This window comes from Oryctolagus cuniculus, chromosome 16 (assembly GCF_964237555.1).
Source record: "Oryctolagus cuniculus chromosome 16, mOryCun1.1, whole genome shotgun sequence".
Taxonomy (NCBI): domain Eukaryota; kingdom Metazoa; phylum Chordata; class Mammalia; order Lagomorpha; family Leporidae; genus Oryctolagus; species Oryctolagus cuniculus.
The window spans coordinates 13,125,345-13,148,933 of NC_091447.1; positions in this window are offsets into that span (position 1 = coordinate 13,125,345).

The following is a 23,589-nucleotide window of genomic DNA, read 5'->3' on the forward strand; positions in this document are numbered from 1 at the left end:
ACCAATGTCTCTCTCCATACAGTTTCAGAATCTTTTCACATGGTGTCACCAGCAGGATGTAGAGATTTCTTACATGGTAGTTCAGGGTCCCAGTAGCAAGAGTACACCTTCACTTTGGTCATTGCCATCCAAGGTGACATAATTCCTTGGAAAACTTCGTGGGACACTTTCACAACAAACGGTATTCCACTCCACAAAGCTGGTTAAGATAGGTCCTCCCCTCTACCTAAGAGGCTCCTGTGGGACCACAGCTCTAAGATTCCCAGAAGCCCACTGCTTGGTCAGAAGAGCCTTAAAGATTTTTAGAAGGTCTTTTTCATAGCTGCATAACGTCTCATCAAAGAGTTCTGTAATCTCATCCTTGCCTTCAGCCTTACCCTGAAACAGTATATTAGCATCCAAGTTTCAATCCTTACCCCAAGTCTATGGCTTACTTTGAGAATCTTTCACTGTCTCAAATGGACTATCTTGGACCTGCAATGTCTTCTCTAAGTTCTGCTTAAAGACTGAACAACTCCTTTGATGGCTCATTGTTATCTTATTGTGTTTTCCTTCAGGGAATTGGATGCCAGTTGGAACTTCTGACATCCCATTTGGAAATCTCAGTTAGGAACGTGAACGCACTGGGAATTGTGTTTCTACCCCACAAGGGACAGGGTTGCCAAACTTCCCATCATTCTGTAACAAAGATCCCCTGTTCTCCATCCACCAATAATATTTTCCTCTTTGTCCTTCCAGCCTTCTCTAATAGCTCTCTTGGGGCTTTTCCAGATGTTACCGACAGTTTCCTGAAGTCCCTCCAGCTTCTGCATGGCACCCATTTCCAAAACCAATGCTTTATCCTTCAAGATTTTGTTATAGGAACACCCAACTTCTAGGTAATAAATGTTGTAAGAGGCAGTTTAGACAGAAGCAGTAATGGAGATAAGGACCTATAAAAGGTGATTTTATACCATAAGAAATGTTTAAAGAAACAATACTATACCGTAATATGCATTTATATAGCTACAACTAACGCTTAGACCAAGAGTCCCAGAACTATAATGGTTCCATTTACAATTTTTCAGCTTTAAAATGGCACAAAAGTGGTATATATTCTGTGGAAACCGTACTTCAAATTTTGAATTTTGGGGTCTTCCTGGGCTATCTGCATGACATCTCCAGCCATGCCTGGCAGAGGCCCTGAGCACAGCTCCCAAGCACCTCTATGGTCACAAAGGGAGGTCACCAGTGCTCTACAGCGAGTTGCTAAGCTACTATGTGCCACTGGTTAGGGGTACAAAATGCATCTGACATGATGCTTTCCATTTTTAATGGGTTTATCAGACATTAAACCCATCTTAAGTCAAGGTGCATCTGTGTAATGTTTCTAAGTGCCATGTGCTATTCTAAGCACTTTTCATATATAAACTTAGTTCTATTATTTTCTCTAGTTTCTAACCAAGGACATAGAACTTAGGCAAGTGCAGAGTCACAGTAGTAGTAGATGGCAGGGCTGGATTCAGACTCAGGCTGTCTTGTTGCAAAGTTCACACCTTTACCCACTGCTGCCTGGGACTCAAGAAATGACCTTACAGGTTGGTCATTTCACAACATGTTAAGTGAATAAGGGAGGTAGTACTGTTACAGTGTATATGACATCCACCAAAGTGTTTAGAAGTGCTCATTTCTAAGTACGGGGGGTCATGAGCAGTGGCCCGAATCCTTGGGCTCTTGGCACCCACCTGGGAGACCCAGATGGAGTTCTTGGCTCTGGCTGCATCCTGAGCAATCCCTGGCTGTTGCAGACATTTAGGAAGTGAACCAGCCAAAAGAAGGTGTCTCAGAAAGTTCTTTCTCTGTCTCTCTGCCTTTCAAAGAGAAAATGAAAATAAATAAAAATTGCAAAGGAAAAAAAAGTCCTTTAAGAGACCTAAAGAGAAGTCTATAGAGTTCCTTACATTAAAAATTTTTACAGATGCCAGTTAAATGCCCATGTCCCATATTAGAGTACCTGGTTTCAAGTCCTAGCTCTGCTCCTGACTCCAGCTTCCTACCAATTCAGATGCTGGGAGGCAGTGGTGATGGTTCAAATGGTTGGATTCTTGTCACCCATGTGGGAGACCTGAATTGCATTCCTGACTCCTGGATTTGGCCTAGGCCTTTGCAAACGTTTAGGGAGTGAAACAGTGGAAGGCAGTGCCTTCTCTCTTTCTCTCCTTCTCTCTTTCTCTCTCAGTCTGCCCCTCACATAAATAAGTTCTTAACAATTAAAAGAGCAAAAAGATGGGCTGGCGCCGTGGCTCTCTAGGCTAATCCTCCGCCTTGCGGCGCCGGCACACCGGGTTCTAGTCCTGGTCGGGGCGCCGGATTCTGTCCCGGTTGCCCCTCTTCCAGGCCAGCTCTCTGCTGTGGCCAGGGAAGTGCAGTGGAGGATGGCCCAAGTGCTTGGGCCCTGCACCCCATGGGAGACCAGGAGAAGTACCTGGCTCCTGCCATCGAATCGGCACAGTGCGCTGGCCGCAGCGCGCCGGCCGCGGCGGCCATTGGAGGAAGAACCAATGGCAAAGGAAGACCTTTCTCTCTGTTTGTCTCTCTCACTGTCCACTCTGCCTGTCAAAAAATAAATAAAAAAAAAAAGAGCAAAAAGATGACAGGAGGACTGGTGCTGAGGCAGTGACTGTGGGGATAGAGAGGAGGAGATACACTGGGAAAATATTAGGAGAGAGAATTTCTAGGCACTGCCTTATCCAATTAGCAGGAGAGCTTGAGGGGACAAAAGGTATCGTGGGTAAACAAAAAGAGGTAGTTAGGGGAGCTTCTTTGGATGCTTGAGCAATAGAGAGGTGGTGACACTATTTATACTCTGGTTCTACTTCATCTCCTCTTGTCTTGTTAGAGACATTTGGTTTCTATGAATCCCCTGGTATTGCTGTCCATCAAGTCATTAGAGACCCCCCAATCCCAACTGATGCCAATGCAGTTTTAATCCCTGTCATTCTTGCCATATTAGTACCAATGAACACTTTCTGTCATTCCCTGCTTTGCAAAGCTGCTCCTAAATGGATCCTTTCCTGCTATGCTGACGAATTCTATTCTTGGTCTTCTCACCCAACCCCTTACAATGCTCCTGTCATGGGAGTCAGTCCATCACAGACGTGTGTCCCAACCTCCAAGTCCATGCACCTGCCTTCTAACCTCAGTGGTCCTCAGCTGTTTTTCTGCTTTCTGTTGGCGTATTTGTGCCCAGTTGCCCCGTAGGAAGCCCACACTGGAAATTCTGCTGGCATCTAAATTCCTTCACTATTCTTGAAGTCAACAAATGCCACGATCATTCGTTCATTACATTTGGAAACATGGGGAGTACCCTACACTGCTTCTTTTCTTCCATCACTCCCTCCAGTCACCCTATCAAGCAAGTCCTCTGGATTCCAACTCCTGGCCTGCTATTCTCCTGGATTCTGGTTCCCATTGCATTTATTCGTCCTTTATCTGGATTACTGTGACAGTCTTCTATCAGCAATGCTGTATGAGAGTCTCAGAACTCAGGTCTCCACTGCCCTGCATAACAGAAATCAGTGACTTTTTTTCTCTCTGCATGATTGGTACCTACCACAGTGCTAAGCATGTAACAGGCACCTCATTGAAGTTTATAGAGTAATGAATGAATAGATCATTTTTGTCATCAGAATTGGAAACCTAGTGCCACTATGTGTGAATATTACTCACAGCCTGTGTTGTGTAGGTGTTTTGCATATTGCATTCTCCTGTCACCACCAAGTACTAGCAGCTTCACCAGCTAAAAAGTAACTGAGTAACAGCAGAAGCCTTCATTTTATAACTGTGCATTTCATTCAAGGCAGAAAAACACTATCAGAAAAATTAAACATGTATTCTGTATCATTTCAAGAAATATTTAGTAAATGTTTAAAGATTTATTTATTTATTTGAAAGGCAGAGTTGCAGAGGGAGAGGCAGAGGCAGGCAGAGAGGGAGAGAGAGGGAGAGGGGGAGAGAGAGAGAGAGAGAGAGAGAGAGAGAGAGAATGTCTTCCATCCACTGCTTCACTCCCCAAATGACTGCAACAGCTGGAGCTGGGCTGATCCAAAGCCAGGGGCCAGGAGCTTCTTCCAGGTCTCCCACATGGGTGCAGGGGCCCAAGGACTTAGGTCATCTTCCACTGCTTTCTCAGGCCATTAGCAGGGAGCTGGACTGGAAGTGGAGACTGAAACCAGCGCCCATGTTGGATGCCTGCACCGCAGGCAGCGGCTTTACTGGATACACCACAACAGCCCCAATAAATATATTTTTTAAATTGCATTACCTATTTCTTTTAAGAGGTTGGCATCATGGTACAGTGGGTTAAACCGCCACTTATGACCCATAAGTGGCATCCCATATCAGACTGCCAGTTCGAATCCCAGCTGCTCCATTTTTGATCCAGATCCCCACTAGTGAGCCTGGGAAAATAGCTGAGGATAGTCCTGTTGCTTGGGCCCCTGCCACCGTGTGGGAGATCTGGATTGAGTTCCAGGCTCCTGGTTTCATTCTGGCCCAGCCCCTGATGTTGCAGATATTTGGGGAGTGAACCAGCTACAGCTAATGGAGGATATTTCTCTCTCTCTCTTTCTCTCTCTCTCTATCTCCCTCCCCTTCTCTTTCTCTGAGTCTCTGAGTCTCTGCCTTTCAAACAAACCAATAAATAAAAACCCCATACCCACAAACCCAGTAGTTTTCAGATGGAAAAAATGGAAAATGTGAAGAAAGTTTTTGGCTTGAAAATTGAAATCCAGGAGAAATAAACCAGTGTGAGCGAATCAGCCTCCATGAGAAGTGGTTTGTGGACACAGTGGGGTTGAAGCTGGCAAGGCCATAGCTGCTGACCTCTTAGGTGTGATTGCTACCCTGCCTGCACCTGCTAACCTATACCTGAAAAAGACAGATTTCTAACTTAAACTCTTCTATCTGTGCCTTGACTGCTGTATGTACAACCTGCAACATATTTTCAATGCGTCTTTTAGATGTGCACTCTTGAAACTCAGAATACCATATTTTTTCCTTTGTTATAATTGATCTATTTAATCTTCCCACATTATGTGGATTTCTCTATTTTAACTTCAAGTCCTTTTGGATCTGATTTTGGATACAAATAAATAAACCAAACAAGCAGACATAACCTCCAACAAGTATTGATTATAACAGTGAAAAATATTGAGACAGAGAATTGTAGCCTTGTGTATTTTCTTTCTTTGAGAACTACTGCGGTTAAAATTAATGACCTCCAAACCAACATGGAAAGCATAGTCCTGTTAGTGCTAACCTAGGAAATGTGTTACTTAACTTTTGGTTTACGGGCAAGTACTGCACCTATCCAGTTTGGTCTTGGATGGATTTAGTATTTGATTCCCTAGTTTAAGTGGTGACCAGAGGGGAAATAAGTCTCAAAACAAAGGAAAAGAGTAGGGGAAGGCACACCATTGACTTTTCTAGCTGGCTTGGAAGAAGAGTAAGGCAACCCAATTGCTTGAAACAAGGGCCTTGAAGACCTGGATTCCAATTGTTTCCGGCATCAATGCCTGGGTGTCCTGTGCAAGACACACCACAGCCCACACAGTGGCTCTTGCCTTTTGCTAGTCCACTGCCTGCGGAGTGGAAGCCTGGCTTCGAAGCCCCTCTTCAGGCCCTCTTTGCTTCCAGCGTGCATGTCTATCCTTGCATTTACCAAGTGAGTTACAATGATTGTTTTCTGCACCTTCACCCTGCAGGTCAGCTTCTCCTTAGAGTGGGTGCTTTTTCCTCAGCTCCTTACCCCCCAAAGCTCAATTCTGTAGCTGGCACTCAGTTTGTGTTCAACGAAAGCATGCTGAATAAGCGTGTGCATGAAAGTACTCTCGATTTCATGCGTAAAATCAGGAAATTAATGGATCCCAAATTTCCTTTCAGCTGTACATTCTTGGCTTCTTGCACACACAATGCATTAAGATCTTTTTGGATCATAAAACAAGCAATTTCCACAGCATTTCCCTAAAGTTAGAAGCCACGTGACTGTGTGGTTTCCGTGTTGAGTGCTGAGATGTCTGACAGCTAGTTGGTCCCTTTGGGGGTAAGCAACTGGGGAAGAGAGGAGAAATAGACACAGGATAGACCAACACTGCCCATATGTCCTTGTATTTCATCATACCATTGAAAAAGTAATAATAATGGGAGGAAGAAAATCAAGGGGGCTGGCATTTGGAAAAGAGCATGGGAAAAGCTGGAGAGAGAGGAGCAGCTGGGGAGAGAGGCTCGGGTGTAGGGCAAGTCTGAGAGAACTGGGATCGAGCACACAGCTTGCAGAATGGGCAGAGACTTGAAGAGCCTTTTGAGCCACAGTTTTATTCCCAGAGCAAATTCAGAAAACATCTGAGGCTTCTTGCCCTTTTGTCACTAAGATGTTATTGGAGCTGCTTCAAAACGAGAGTTTTAACAGGAGCACTTTAAAAAAGATTGAGACAAAAATGTAATAATTGCACACTCAGGCTTGTAATTTCTGAAATTCATGAAGTGAAGGGCTCCAAACACGCTACTTCAAATCTGGATTCCTTTTCACTCTTTACGAAAGACCAGTCCAGCCAGATGGGAGCTGATGGCTGTTTTTAAGTCATACCAGTTAATGGCTGGAGTCCATTGTCTGAGTGGGAAAACTGTATTTTTTCCATAATTCAAAAATAATTGAAAGACTGTAGCTCACCAATTTTGAAATAATGAATTTTTTTAGATAATAGTTAAGTTCAGTCCAATCTTAGAAAATTCCAGCCCCAAAGGATTTCTTTCTTTCTTTCTTTTTTCTTTATTCTTTTTTTTTTTTGAGAAGATAAAGAGAAAGGAATCGATGAGCAAAAATAGTGTGTTAGAGCAAAAGCATCATTTTTAGCTGTAATCTGTCGCATTCCCTAAAGGAATATAGAATACTGTTTCTGTTGACAAAAGTCAGGAAAAAAATGTATTCTGAGTCAGGAGTCACCAGTGAATTGTGTTTTTGTTTAATTGCCCAGGGTGGACGAGAAGTAGATGAGGAAGGGGCCAGGAGAGAGAAGAATGTTCCTTCTGAGACTCTGTGGGTCGTGCATTTTCTTGCATTTTCCAAGTATTTCCTACCAGCCTAAAGCACAGTGCAGAGTCTTACCTTGTCGTCCCTGGAGGAAAAGGGAAAGGGAATAGAAGGGAAAAAATATCGTCTGAATGGTAAATAGAAGAGGCACTTGTGCAGCCCTGGCCCCTGTCATTGTCTTCATTGTGAGTGGTGTCAGAACCATCACATTAGGTTGCCGCCACAGGGTGCATGCAAATGGGAGCGCGTGCAAGGCAGACAGTGCTGCGCTGCCACCACCTGCACATCTCAGACTGTTGGCAGGTACATTGCAGTGGACTAAAACAGAATAATTACCGGAGATAGAGTTGGCAAGTCGAGTGCACGGCAGAGGCATTCAATGGAACACAAGTACGATAGGTGAACTATAAAAAAAAAAAAAATGGTGGGGAGGGAGGGGGTGAAATTCTCCGTGAAACACCAGACAGCTGGCAGTTCTGATCTTCCATTTTGTTCGCTAGGAGATAAGAAAGGCTGACCTAAGAGGCAGATGCTAGCAGATTTTTGGACCCTTGATTTAAGCAGGGGATGTAGAGAGCAAAATCTGGGTTCAGAAGGGCCTTCCTTGAATGGAAGAAGCCAGGGCCAGCACTGGGATATTTGTTTTATCCATCATACATACAGTACCTAGTGCCTAGCACGAAGGGACCAAGCACCGTTTGAGGCACAGAGCATTTATTAGCTCATTTAATTCTACGAAAGACCTTGTCACTTGCCCCTCTAATCACCACAGTTTCACTTGTAGGTCAGGAAATCAACGATCATTAAACGACTTGCCTCAGACCATTCAGCAGGTAAGTGGCAGGTGGTGGGGGCTTCAGATTAGTTCGCCTAGACCCCATGTACATACATTCAACCATTCCACGGAGCTGGCTCCCAGTGAGAATTACAGAGGTGTTAAATGAGGTGTTGTCAGAGATTTACACAGAACCACCACAACAAAATGATCATTTTATGCAACTTGTCTAAACTATTCAAAGTGAACAGCCTTATCTCCTTGGATGTGTAGTTATTTGCATAAAAGCTTTTTTCCTATGTAAATCTGACAACATCCCATTTGACAGAGTTTTGCCAATGAAATTCCTCAATCATGTTATGACTCGTCCTTTTAGAAACTGCAAATGTGTGCATGTGTCTGTTACATAATTCCTCCAGATAGCAGTGGTGTGTTGGACCGTGAGGATCTGCTTCAAGGTCACAGTTCATGTGGCCAATCTGGGGCTATCAGCTTCTACCTTTTTTTTGTTCATTTGGTTCATCATTTGAACCACTTCTCCTAACAGTAGCACTTTAATGTTACCTACCCAGAGTACTCCTCCTCCCTCTTCCTAGCAGGGTCCATCCCCACGTTCTCAGAGATCCACCCCAAATGAGTGCATCCATTTCCCACAGCAATCGTTAGCAACCTAAGAATAAACATGTGGCTTAAGTCATCCTAGTTAGGCTGAAGGGAAGAAGTTATACCCCATTATATTCTAAGGTTCTCTCTCTCTCTCTCTCTCTCTCTCTCTCTCTCTCTCTCTCTCTCCTTGAAGCCAAGGGAACATTAGTCCCAGCTGCCCCTGGAAGCTCTCTTGAATCATCTACAAGGAAAATCAACTTACTACAAAACCCAAGTAACTGCAAAAGGGAGAGACCAAAATAATTAGCCCCTTGATGGCCAACACTGGGTATCTGGTTGTGTTCTGCCTGGAACCTACTGGGCCTTTAAATATCCTATGTTGTGAGACAAATTTCCATAGTGTTTTCCAGTTCCTTACAGCCAAACTCATCTCAGTTCATACAAGCTCCATACTCCTAAACAGAACACTTCCAGGCAGCTCCATACATGCCCACAGTAGGTTTGACACTGGTCTCCAGGTACTTCTGCATCTAGATATTGAAAAAAAAAATCCAAAGAGGTTTTTTTTTTAGCATTTATTTATTTATTTGAAAGGTAGAGTTACAGAGAGAGAAGGAGTGGCGCAGAGAGAGAGCAAGAGAGATTTTCCATGTGCTGGTTTACTCTCCAAATGGCCACAATAGCTGGGGCTGGGCAAAGCTGAAACCAGGAGCTTGGAACTCCATCCAGGTCTCCCTTATAGGTGGCAGGGGCCTAGGTACTTAGGCCATCTTCTGATACTTACCCAGGTGCATTATCAGGGACCTGGGTCAGAAGCAGAACAGCCCAGACTCAAGCCTGCACTCCAATAAGGGATGCTCGCATGACAGGTGTCAGATTAACCTGCTGTGCACACAACAGTGGTCCCCAAAATATCCCAAAGCTTTCAGGTGATTATAAAGAGCTCTATGTGGGAAGTATGAGGGAAAGTTCACCTCTTTCTCTCTCATGAAAAAGTTTTTAAAGACTTTTTAAAATTTTTGTTTCCATTTTTATTTGAAGAGAGAGAGAGAGAGAGAGAGAGAGAGAGAGAGAGAGATCCTCCATGTGCAAGTTCACTCTTCAAATGCCCACAACAACCAGGGATGGACAAGACCAAAGCCAGGAGCTAGGAACCCAGTATTTGAGCCATCACCTGCTGCCTCCCAGGGCACACATGAGTAGAAAGCTGGACTGGAAGCAGAGTAGCTGGGACTCAGACAAAACACTCCAATATGGGGTGCAGGCATCCCAAGTGTTGGCATAACCAGTGCACCAAATGCTAGCCCCTAAAATTACCTCTTTTCCCAGAGGTAAAGTGCCAACTTCCCCACATGCCAGAAGGGTGCACGCTGGCTCTGTCCTCCAGGACATTTCCACCTCCGGACCCTTCCCAGCACTCTCAGACAGCCAGTGCAAGGGAATCAGAACATCCTTTATACAGGATGGGACCAGCAATGACCGCCCAAGGAAAGATGAGCTGTTGAAGAAGTTTCAAGAGTTCTCTGTGGATAAGCGGTTTCTGCCAATTGGAGAGTCATCCTTTGACTCCATAGAAAAGGGCAGGACTGATTATGGGAAGAGCTGGAGCTTCCAGGAAGGAGCAGTTGTGTAGATGGAAACAAGAATTGTTAAAGGGATTTCCCAGGGAGTAGAGAGTCTCTGAGTTTCAGGACCTCAGAGGTTAATTGTTGCTCCCTCCTTAGCAATTTTCCCCCTTCCATTCACTGTCTGCCCTGGGATTATCAAGGTGAAGGTGCTTTGCAGGTTCCATTCTTAATTAGCTTATGTGGGTTAGCCCACTGAAGTTTTCTCATGTTCCTCCAACTGTGTTGGAGATCGTGATACAAATTAACATCATCAAGGAAAGTGGTAGTAACCTAAGGAGCCGTCACCACTTCAGCTCTGTCCCAATAAGGTCAACTAATATGTAAATCTTGTAATGCCTGCTCTCTGAATTAACTAAATAGCCGAGTAAGTCCAGCCAATTGTTAGCACTGTGAACACTGTTCCCCTTGGCTTTCTGAGGACTATAGTCTGAGTGTCCCTAATCTGAAAATCCGTCTGAAGCACCCCAGAATCTAATACTTTTGAAGTGTCAACGTGATACCACAAGTGGAAAATTCCACTCCTGACCTCATGTGATAGGTCTCATCGGAACACAGGTGCACTAAAAATGATGTGTAAAATTATCTTCAGCTTATGTGTATAAGATATATATGAAACATAATGAATTGTGTTTACACACTTGGGTCCTGTTCCCAAGATATGTCTATGCAAATATTCCAAAATCCAGAATCCAAAATACTCTGGTCCCAAGCATTTTGGGTAAGGGATACTCAAGCTGTATTACTATTTCTCTTCTCTTGACCCCACTTTCTTGTATTTTTGTTTGTTTTTATAACAATGGCTTTTCTGAAGAAATTCAACAAGATTAAAAAAATAAAAGACCACAAATTTGATAAAGCCCCTATTTTGCTAACAAGTAAAAAGGAATATAGCCTGTGTTTCCTGACTACAAATTGCATGAGAAGCAAGACATAAATCGGATAGGGTTGAATGGAAATACAAAAGATTGGAGGCAGGAGATGATATGGCTTGTTACATGATTATAGGGGAATCCATGCCTCAAAACCCCTGTCGGCTGTGTCTTGACTATTTTCTACTGCTATAGCAAGACACTTAAGTTCCTGTGATTAGTAGAGAATAGCAGTTGATTGACTTACAGGAGGCTCGGAAGCCCAGAGCATAGCACTGGCACCTGAAAACTGGTGAGAACTTCTTTGGAGCGTCCTAACACAGTGGCAGACAGCACATGGCACAGCGAGCAAGCCTGCCCGTCTCTCTTTCCTTTCTTTAAAGCGTGCCATCACAGGAGCCTGACCCTGGGGACCTCATGTCATACTAACTATGTTCCTGAGGCTCCACCTCCAAACACCACTGATGTGAACCTGGGCACTGAGTTCCCGACACCTGAACTTTGGGGAGACACAGCCAAAGCACAGCAGCTGGAGTGATGAAGGAGGAGTTGCGTGAAGAACTTGATGAAATGATAAGTTGTAGAGATTGACAGATGAGAGGAGGGACATAGCAGGCAGGGAGGAGAGTGTCGATGGAGGCTCCATGGAGAATTCCTAAGTTTATTGACCCAAGAGAAGGCAGAGTTGGTGCACTGGACTCTGTCACCTGGGCTCTGAGCATGAAATTCAGGTATTTAAATACAAGTCTTGCAAGCACTGGAGAGAGAGAGAGAGAGAGAGAGAGAGAGAGAGAGAAACACTGAAGGCCACACAGGTGAACATGATAAGGAATGTGGGATTTTTACGACTATAAACCTGGCAAAGAAAGGCAGAGCTGGTGCGCTGGGCCCCATTAGCTGGGCTCTGAGTGTGAAATTCAGGTGTGTGAGAGAGGGAGGGGTTATAAAGGGAAGAAAGGAGAGGCTGGTGCTGTTAAGCCTCCACCAATGGCACTAGCATCCTTATGGACGCCGGTTCGAGTCCTAGCTGTTCGACTTCTGATCCAGCTCTCTGCTAATGGCCTAGGAAAGCAGTGGAAGATGGCCCAAGTCCTTGGGCCCCTGCCCATGTGGGAGACCCAGATGGAGCTCCTGGCTTCTGGCTTCAGATCAGCTCAGTTTCGGCCATTGCAGCCATCTGGGGAGTGAACCAGTGGATGGAAGATCTCTCTCTCTCTGTCTCTGTCTGTAACTCTCCTTCTCAAATAAATAAATAAAATCTTTTAAAAAAAATAGGAAATGATCTGGGGGAGCAAATAGTCCCAAATCCTAAATCAATGTTGTAGTAGTGGGGAGAACAAGAAGAGAGGGCAAGATGGTAACTACCAAGTATTTTCCCTGGAGAAACTCATTGAAGGGTTCATATTCTATGGGAAAAATCGCAGTTTTGTTTTCAGTAAGTTCAAAATGCACAGCATGATAAGGTTCTGACTTTCTTAAACCTTTAGAAGAGCAATATTAAAACTTTATGAATTATATGTTCTATATAAACTGGCATCCATTCTCTTCATTGCATGTAATATAGATAAGTAAAATATGCATCCTGTATATGATTTGTGTGTTAGTATATCAATAATAGTGTATAAAGAAAACATACCTAAAATTTAATCAGGGTTTCTGATTACAAACTGTATGAATCAGTAAGATAACATACTTGGAGGATCTCTATGTTCAGATGCCAGCCTTTAAATTAAATTTTCGTCATCAAATCAGATCATAAAATGCCATAGCCTCATTCTTCCCTCATGACTGAGGGTAACTAAGGAGAGAGAAATCATGTCCTACCTCCCACACTCGCCTCTCCCTTCACCTACCTCATGATCTGATCACGGCGAAAGCCATATTGTGAGCTACTTGGTAGCCAAGTGAGACATTCTTAATATTTTAATTATTCTGATACTTATAAACCACCATGGGGCCAAAGGCATTCCAAAAGGCAACCTTACCCGCTCCCAACTTTGTCTAACCCGCTTATTCCTTGTCCATATCCGAGCTCTGATTGGGATCACAAAACTCAAAGAAATATTGGAAGATGCAGCAAACTTGACATTTGGAGACTGACTGTCTTCCCTCACACCCCTCCCAGGGACCTGGGGTTTTTTCCATGTGGAAAAAAAATTCATTTCAATCTTTTCAAAAGTTTTTAGCCAAGTTCTCATTTTTAACTCTTAGGTAGCTCAAAAAGTACTTTTATAGTTAGAGATTTTTTTTAATTTATTTTTTATTTATTTATTGTTTTGACAGGCAGAGTTAGACAGTGAGAGAGAGAGAGAGAGAGAAAGGTCTTCCTTCCGTTGGTTCACCCCCCAAATGGCCGCTATGGCTGGCGCGCTGCACCAATCTAAAGCCAGGAGCCAGGTGCTTCCTCCTGGTCTCCCATGCAGGTGCAGGGCCCAAGCACTTGGGCCATCCTCCACTGCCTTCCCAGGCCACAGCAGAGAGCCGGACTGGAAGAGCAGCAACCGGGACAGAACTGGCGCCCCAACTGGGACTAGAACCCCGTGTGCCAGCGCCGTAGGCAGAGGATTAGCCTAGTGAGCCACGGCGCTGGCCAGTTAGATATTATTAAGCCATTGGCTTGTTTAAGGCAGATACCATGTTTTATTCATTTTAAAAGCCTTCACCCTTTCCCCACAGTGCCTCCCTTAGACCCTAGTAATAATACATATTCAATTGATACTTATAGACTTGAGTTTTTGAATCAACCTTTCTTAAGATAGAGGTTAAAAGCATATAAACCGGAAGAAATAATCGGGAGCCAAGATCATTTCAGTACATTGCATCTTTTAGCCTTCAGGTTTGGTAAATAGCCCCTCTGGTACCCTATTGATGGGAGCAGTAGGTCATGTGTTTTAGACACTGACTGATGCTGATATCACCTTCTGTCCATTGCAACCGTACAAAATGCAACTGAGGGCGAGTCCTCTATTGAATGGCTCTCAGACGGTTAATTTTGTTTCCTGATGGCAGATACTAAACCCACAGAAAAGCGGCTCTTCTTGTTCAAAGAGCCTTTTCAGTTTTTAATTTGACGTGGAGAGTTACATGGCCCACGACACATGCAGACCAGCAGTTATCTCTCATCATCACCTTCTCTGGTGCCTTTCTCCCCATCTCGGCTGAAAGCGGTCCTATTGTAGGTCATCTTCCTGGCCCTAGCCTACGTGTGTGGCTCAATGACAAGATCCCTGATAAACTGGAACAGAGAAAGAGGAAATGGGCTTTTAAATGACCACCTGACCACTCACTCTCTAAGATTAGTTTCTGTTTGACAGACTTATTAAAGAAAGTGTCACACAAAGACGACTTGGAATATGTCTCCCAGGACCTGGTCAAGTGAGAATCACAGACTTGCAGAGCCAGAAGGCCCCTTAAGGGTCATCTCACCTGCCTTTGCCACTGTCAGAAGAAGGAACTGCTGCTCAGAGGTTGAGTGATTCACCTGAGGCCATGAAGCTGGTGGCAGAACAGGGCTAGAATTCAACTTGCTCAGAGCTCCTTCCTTGCTGAGTGATGTTAGGAAAACATGAAAAAAACAGAGATGTGCCAGTTTTCAGTAGATGTTTTTAAAGAATACCATTGTGGGAAGGTTGACTGCCACATTTCTTAGTTTCCTTAGTTGAGACACCATTTGAAGTGGGTGGAAAACTTGGGGGAGGGAGATATTGGCTGTGAATGTGGACGTGGGCTTGGGCTGAGGATATAACCATCACAGTGACTTACCAAGCACCCATCTCCTGGTAGACATTCTGCTCACATCATTACTTTCTCAATGGCTCTGGAAGGAGCCCTTTGTATAGACAGAAAGACCAAGACTTAGGGAGGTTAAGCATCTTTCCTAGTGTCATGCAGTGTCTGATTGAGTCCTGCATCTCCATTTCTTCTACACTTAATAACAGTGTGTCCTGAGGCAAATAACTTCTCAACGCTGCAATTTTCTCACTGTAAGTTGGGTACAGTAGTATTCTTCCTAGCATTAGTGTAGGATGAGATGGGAAGTAACGTACATATATGAAAGACCCAGTTTTGGATTTGATACACTGAAGATACTCAACAAAAGTCTGTTCCGTTCTATACCTATTTCCCTTTGCTTATTTGAATTTTTAGCAAGATTTGCATTCTAAACTATATTGACTTGTATTGAAAAGAAAAAGTTGAAATATTTGCTTGGTGTCAGAGAAGTGGATTGAATGGATATTAGTAAATAAAAAAGTAAAAAAAAATAAAGAAGAAGAGGATTAAATGTTCTAGCTGGTCATCACAAACTGTCAAGCTAACCTGATGGCAAAATTTAAATTGTAAAGAAATGGACTCCAAGTTTGTTCTCCATGAGTGAAATAATTGAATCAATCACAGTCAGAGATGGCATTAATTCTAATTCATGATTCGAAGTTTGAAATGCACATGGAGTTTCCAGAAAAATGCACTCAGTGTTCAAGTAAAATGTTGCCTCCTTTAGAAACTGGATTTTTTTCCTAAGTCTCCTTTATTGATCCTACCCTGTGTGTTCTATATGCAGTGAAAAGATGCAGGCATATCCAGTTAGTAATCACAAGTAGGTTTCAGAAATTATTTGACCATTACTTGAAGGTACATTCTTTTGTACTACACTGCTGAAATTATAGTCTAAGTACAAATGTGATTTAATTTGCAAAAGTTCAGTTTGCATGCAATGTTTCAGAAATACATCTATTGTGTTTAGCCAGAAATACTTTCGAAGTTGATAGCAATCAAAGAGGCTTATATTAAAAGGATAACAATAAAGTGAAAACATAATTTAAAAAATCATGCTTGATTTAGCTTCCCAAAGAGAGATTGATAAAGAAAATCATAAGGGGCTACAACAAGATCAGTAGGTTTTTAGATTTAGTAATTGACCCTAGGAAAAATCATTACACAGATTCCTGAATGCAAAGGTGTGTTTATGACAGCTTCATTTGAACATTCCATCTCCAAGTAGAAAATGGCACTTCTCTAGCATGTAAGTCCAGAAAAGTGGTGTTGGTCCTTGTTTATCACTTACTGCTTTCCCCATTACAACAGCACAGTGCTTTGCCCATAGAGAGTCCTTAGTATGCAGTGATTAAGTGAGTGAAAATAAGGAATCTAATCTGTGGTAGAAAAAAGTTTCTCAGACACCTGCTGAGTGAAAATTTGGCCTCAAATCTGCAGGATTAAAGCTAGCAGGGTGCTACGTAAGTCAGCGTCATGGTGTTGGTTTTTGGTGCCAGTTCCAAGATGAACAAATCCATCTCAGCACCCGCAGTGCTACAGTGGCTACAATGTCACATACCCATCAGTGCACAGCATACTTTCCCAAGGGGCATCACTTCAGAAGGTGCCTGCCATTCTCCCCCATGGTGGCAGATTATTTACACCTGCACCATGTGTTTTAAAAATAAACTTCCCCTAAAATAAGCCAGGACTGTCTACAAGTTACCAATCGCGGAGAGAATCTTGGACAAGGTATTTGACCAATAATAGATATAGGAGGTGCCCTGGGAAAATAAGTGATATTGCAATGTTTGTTTAAACCATACTTTTGCCACGCAAAGGCCTTTCTAAACCCTTTGTGAATTCACCAGCATACATTCTGTGATTGAAAGTACATTTTGCTGGAGAGGATGCTTGGCCTAGAAGTTAAGCTGCTGGTTAGGACACATGCGTCCCACGTTGGAGTATCTAGTTTCAATTCTTGACCCAGGCTCCCGAACCAGCTTCCTGCCAGTGCAGACCCTGGGAGTCAGTGGTGATGGCTCAAGTGATTGGTTTCTTGCTATTCACATAGAAGATCTTGATTGAGTTCCCGACTCCTTACTTAGCTGGCCTTCCTACCCACAATGTTGCAGATCTTTAGAGAGCCAGCATATCGGAGTTTCTCTCTCTCTCTCTCTCTCTCTCTCTCTCTCTCCCTCTCTCTCTTCTCTCCCATATAAATAAATAAAAATTAAACAGAAAATAAAACACATTCTGTTCATCACAGTGCAATAATGGGGCTAAGTAGCTCATACACAGCAGGACTTGGGCTTGCAGAAATCCCCTCCGTTCAGGGCGGTGGCGCTGTGGCACCTGACAAGGACACTGATGCTGCACAGAGCTCAGGACTAGATTGCGATGAAATGTTTGGGACCTTCCCATGCAGTTCTTGTTCCATGTTGCAGATGACTCCCATCTTTCCATCCCAGGAACTGTCCCTGTTTTCCAGGTGCTTCGTGCTGCCTCCTTGGAATGCTGTCATTTTCCCTGGCCCGACAGTGGAATTCTGATCCCGTCCCAAATTTGCTTCCACCCAGTGTGGGATGGAGCCCCTCCAGAGCTGGCTGGGTCTCCTTCTTGGGCACCAGAGAGAAAGTGGACTCTTCCTTTCCCCCTGCACTGTAAGTCGCAGTCATAGAAGAAGACCCAGAATCATGCGGGCACATGTGGCTTGGGTAAGTTACTTCCTCCCACGTGACTGCACGCCTGGTCCAGTGCTTCACAGTTACTCCTTGGTTTATCCCTAACAGGACTGGGCTGAGCAGTGTTAAGAGGATGCTTTCCTGGAAGCCACGGGATGTCCAGTCCATGTCTCTGGGTCTCAGAAGCATTAGTCTTACTTCTCCAGCCGGGACATAGCTTGCTGAAAGGAGTCCTAGATGGGATGTGGTAGGCAGAGTTCTCAGGTGGCCTTGTGGTCTCTGCTGTCTTGTGTTCTGCCTTTGTAATCCCGCCCCCTTGAGTGTGACTCCTTTGAGCCAGGTGAGAATGCAAAGCCAGTGGGATGGAGGACGGAGATTGTTTCTTGCTTATTTGTCTTGCTCAGAGGAAGGTTTACCGACTGTGGCAAGTGAAGTAGACAGCAGCAAGGGACAGCTCTCAGAAAGAAGCCACCTCCCAGAGAGGCAGCTTGCTAGGGTAGGGGCTGGGGAGAGGCATCTAGGAGGCAGGAGGAGGCTGGAGGAGGGAGGGCCCTTCCTGCTCAAGCAAGGAAGTCATGCCTTCTTCATACACCATCGTTCAAAAACCCCATTCAACTCGCTCCTTGTCTGTGGTATCCGGCCTCCTCCCAGCAGTGTTGGAAAAGAAGATTTTTTTCCGAGCATGCTCTGAAAAACAAGCTCTGTAGAGTAAACTGTTTGGGATCATCTGGCCCACTCCCCTGCCGCCATCTACTCCCACCCCCTCCCAACCCTCTCCTGGTCCAGCACCCCTTTTTTTTCCCCCAGATTCTACATTCATTGTCACATAATCCTTCTCCACTCCCCCTCCACCTCCCCTCGCACCCCCACCCACCTGCTTTTCCCTTGTAGACCCCACCATGCACTTGAAAGTCTTTCTTCCTTTTGGGTCTCCCTTGAGGGACCTCTGCTGGGCAGCAGTGCATACCTACACAGACACAGAGACAAGAGACAGACAGAGATACACACCCAGACCTCCTAGCTCCACTGTGCTTCCAGGCAAGGCTGGCTCATCCCTGGCCCAGGACTCAAAAGTCCACTCTCATGGCTTGAACAAGCAAATGGCCACAGGACAGGGGACGGTAGGCTGCCAGTAATTGCTGAGAGCAATCCCAGCCAACTGCAAGGTAGCATATGAGGTCCTGGTCCCACAGTCACCCAGAGGTGAATCCCATCTTTCTTTGGTCAAACCCATAGGTGAGAACACACCTAAGTGGATACTTTGACTATAGCATGGTAAGATCTCATACTAAGAACATAGTTGAGCTGTGGCTAGACTCCTGACCCACAGAACTGTGAAACAGGAAATGTGTACAGCATTAGAACTGTGGTAATCTGTCCTGTAACAGCAGAGATGGGGAAGTCAGTCTCTCCTTCCATAGACTTGTCCTTCTAACCCGTGGTGTATGGCTACACCCGAGGGGTTGCAAACTCCAGGCACAGTGGGGCTGGGTACCTGGAAGGCCATGGGCAAGGGGTGTGCTGAAAGTGCCTGCCTAGCACATGTGGTAGTGCCAGTTTTGAGTTGGGAGAGCCATTGCTATGCCCCACCTGGGTAATCCATCAGGTACCTACAACCTGACCCTGACCCTCCCTTGACCCTCACCTTCCCTATCCCCACTGCTGGGGTAGAGGACAGAGAAGGTGAGGAGCAGCTGCCCAAGAGCTCAAACTACAAGGAGGTGGGACTGGGCATGAGCAAGGCTCCAGTTCCCCTCCACGTGCTCCATTGTCCCCCGGACTTCACTGACAAAACACAAAATCAAAGATGAGAAGAAACTTAAGACAACAACAATGGAGCATTTAAATCCTCAGTGTGGGCCGGGGCCTTTTTAAACAGAGGAGCCTGGGGGACAGCACTGGTCACACGCCCCTGAAGCTGCCTGGCCTAGTGGATGTTTTCTGTTCTGATTTCACCCCTCTCTACAGTGTCCCTCCCTGACTCTCTCTCCACTCTGTCTGCCTCATGAGTCCTTATTTGCCCTTGCGGTTGGCCATGGAGGTGGGGAAGAGGTGGAGGTGGGGGCTTCCTCCAACATGTGGTTTGAGTCTTGTATTTGGAGTATCACGTGCCTTTTACCTACTTTGTGGCAGGTAAAATCTCTTCTCTGAAGAAGTGGCTCCTCATAGTCTAGCAAAAATGGAAGGAAAGGGCCAGCATTAAGGTACAGCAGGTTAAGCCACACTTGTGACACTGACATCCCGTGCTGGAGCACCAGTTCAAGTCCCATCGGCTCTGCCTCCAATCTAGCTCTCTGCTAATGCTCTTGACAAAGTAGCAAAAGATGGCCTAAGTACTTGGGTCCCTGCCACCCACACAGGGAGACCCAAATGGAGCTGCAGTCTCCTGGCATTGGCCAGGCCCAGCCCTGGCTGCTGTAACAGTTTGGGGAATGGACCAACGGATGGAATATCTGTATATGGGTGTGTGTTTCTCTCCCTCTCTTTCTCTGTTGCTCTGCCTTTCAAATAAATAGTTTTCCTTTAAAAAAAATGGGAGGAAAGCCCCAAAGTAAAAAGGAAATACTTAATGATGGAACTCACAATCATTTAATCTATAAAAATCATCATTTTCATAAGATCCCATGAAAATCAGCATGTGTGTATGTGTGTGTACATATGTGCATGAATCATGTTCATGTATGCACACAGGAGCTTTCCTGAAAAGATCAAGGAATGCCAAGTAAACACACTGTGTGATACAGCCTTTAATGTTCACAGAATGGCCTCTGTTGATGGTTACTGCTGTTAGGGGAATTGTGAGTGAGCCCCACAAGTCACACTGTGCTCTAGGTAGTCATGACAATGCTAATTCCTCATCTTTACAGGAATGAATCCTGGGTCTCTACCCAAAACTTCATTTCAAGCAAAAATGTTCACAACATAATCGAGAAACATGATTTGTTTTCTGTTTTTCTATTTGACAGATAGACAGTGACAGAGAGAGAGAGAGAGAGAGAGAGAAGGGTCTTCCTTCTGTTGGTTCACCCCCCAAATGGCCACTACAGCTGCAGCGATGCCAATCCGAAGCCAGGAGCCAGGTGCTTCTTCCTGGTCTCCCATGCGGGTGCAGGACCCAAGGACTTGGGCCATCCTCCACTGCCTTCCCGGGCCACAGCAGAGAGCTGGACTGGAAGAGGAGCAACCGGGACTAGAACCCGGTGCCCATATGGGATGCCAGCACTTCAGGCAGAGGATTAACCTAGTGAGCTATGGCGCCAGCCCCATGATTTGGTTTTGAAAGGCCATTAAGGGCCGGCACCATGGCTCACTAGGCTAATCCTCCGCCTTGCGGTGCCGGCATACCAGGTTCTAGTCCCGGTCGGGGCGCTGGATTCTTCCCAGGTTGCCCCTCTTCCAGGCCAGCTCTCTGCTATGGCCCGGGAGTACAGTGGAGGATGGCCCAAGTGTTTGGGCCCTGCACCCGCATGGGAGACCAGGAAAAGCACCTAGCTCCTGGCTTTGGATCAGCGCGGTGCACTGGCCGCGGCGGCCATTGGAGGGTGAACCAACAGCAAAGGAAGACCTTTCTCTCTGTCTCTCTCTCTCTCACTGTCCACTCTGCCTGTCAAAAATAAATAAATAAATAAATAAATAAATAAATAAATAAAAGGCCATTAAGGAAGAGAGCCTGCAGAGTAGTCCTGTTAATGTTTCTGCTATTAAGATATCTGTTTCCTATGTTTGGAATACCCAGAAAAAATGGAATCTAAATATTTAAATGTCTCACAGGAAAAAAAAATAGCTGGAATCTAAATATTTAAATGTCTCACAGAAAAAAAAAATAGCTGCCAACTGGAAAATTTCTTAAAAGCCTACAAAGTCTGGTGCTGGGTAATCAGAATCCAGCTAACAGAATTCATTTTTATTAAAGCATTTCGAGTGATCAAGTCATTGATGCGTTTAAACAGCCTAATGGCCTAACAACCTTTCCTCAAATCTTCAGAGAGGCCAAATGATCACAGATTCAACAAGTTCAACCACACCCAGTGTTTCCACAAGCCCAGGAGCCCTACTCTGTGAGAAGCACTTCCGGTGAGAGTGATGAGATTTTGAGGAAGTACCATTTTGGTATAAAACAATGTAGTGGCCTGAGGTTATAAATTATTCCAGGGCCACTTCTCTTTCCTTTTGTCCACGTTTTTCTTTCTTCCTGATGACAAAGGGAATTTTCAGCCTGGAAGAAATGAACCTGGTGATGAGGTAAAGGAGACCCTCCCTGGCCCGCGAGCCCATCCCATCGTGTGCAACAGCCGAGAGTGTGGCGCGTGGAGGCACAAGCGCTTGGAGCGGAGAGACCAACGTTTGCCAAAGGAAGTGATCCTAACTTTCAGCCTTCATGGCTGCCCTGATGCTCACACTCACAAGGAGGGAAAGAAGTGGACAGCGATGTTTCCCTCTGTAAATCCAGAGTATCAACAAATTAGAGCAACTTTTGTAGGCCATGGATAACTGACTCAGCACACTGCCATGAACAGGCAGTACAGCAGAAGTGACGTTCTAAGACATGACCTAGTTTAAAATCCGGCCACTACCTTGTACAAGTTGTGGGATACTGAGCAAGTGGCTTAACTTCCTGTAAGATCAGTGTGCTTGTGTGTACTCCAGGGCTCCGGAGAATCCCTTCCTAATGGGGTGGGTAAGCTTTAAACTCAGAGTTCAGGGAAAGGCCCAACCACAAGGCCTGCCACAGGGAAGTGCTAGGTGCACACCAGCTCAATACCACAGTCAGCAGTGACTTAAAATAATCTGCATTGTCCACAATTTCTTTGTTTTCATTTTTTTTTTTTGAAGCCCATAAATCCACTGGGGCCAGATTCTAGTCTTTTAAGTTGTTTTTGTTTTATTTTTAATTGCCCTATATATCCCTGGTGATTGATAAACAACAAAAACAATGCAAGTAACACACAGACTCCTTGACATTTTCACCACACAGAAGTCATTGTGAGCTAATCGGGCGCTGGACACCCTCTACATGCTCTCCCTCCAGCGGATCCTACCGGCTGTGGTCGGTTCCCTCCTGGTCTTTTACTCGCTCGTCCTGTCCACACTGTCCCAACTCCAGGAGCAGGAGTCAGCAGCTGGAGTCACTGAGGATCTGATGGTTCCGGCTGTAGGACCCAGATGGCTAAAGGAGCCTGAAAATGTTCCTGGCAGCTGCCTCCACAAGCTGGAGTGTGCGTGTGTACGTGGGTGTGTGTGTGTACGTGTGTGTGTGTGTGCCTCCCTTTTATTGGCACTTGAGCTAAATGCCCAGCAGCCGCTTTTTGGCTGGGTTCCATTCAAACTACAGTTGGCTCCCGTAAAAATGGCTCTGGCTTCCATCTCTTCTCTGTGCCTATCTATCAGGAAGAATTCCCCACGGCTGCTGATTTCTATTTTTATGAATGCTTGAAAATACACATCTCACATCAGAGTTCTGACCTCCTTTTATGTTTCTAGTGGAAATTCTTCCATAAAGAAGTGTCATCCCTTTTATACAATTATGCTTTGTGAGGGGCTATTTATAGCACCGTGAAAATTAGAGAACGCACTGCTCCCTTTGACTTTCAGAAAAATTGTTAAGCATCAAATTGTATGTCAAGGAGAAAATGATCTCATGAAAAAATTAACAGGCCTCACCATCTTCCACTGTCTTTTCATGGCTCCCACTTCCCAAATACATGCAGGGCGAGTGGTCATTACCCTCCAATAAAATAAAACTAGCATAAAAAATAAAGCCATGCCTCATCTCATTTGCTCAGTAGATGCACTGCAGAAAGGGGGACGTTTTAAATGCACAAGGAGAATCAGAGAGCTTGCTTTCCAGACGGGAGACCGTGGTGCAGGCTTTCTGGAAAGAAACAATTCTGGAGGTGACCATCCCCCATATGCATGAGCTATTAATTGCACTTTTCTCTCCTGCCACCTTGCCTTGGAGTTGGGGTCGCCTATAAAAAGGCTAGATATATGAGAGGACTTCAAAAGCTCTCAGCTCCCAGGTCACCCATGGGCCCTCTGAGACATTTACTCGCTTTTAGCTGTCATTTATGTGATTTTCAGAAAAAGTAAAATTTCATCCTACCTGGAAATTGAAAATACACTAAGCCAAAGAACAAACTAAATGCCTCGCTCTGGGGCCATTCATTTAAATGTCAAGAGCATGCACTACGCTATTCCAAATGTG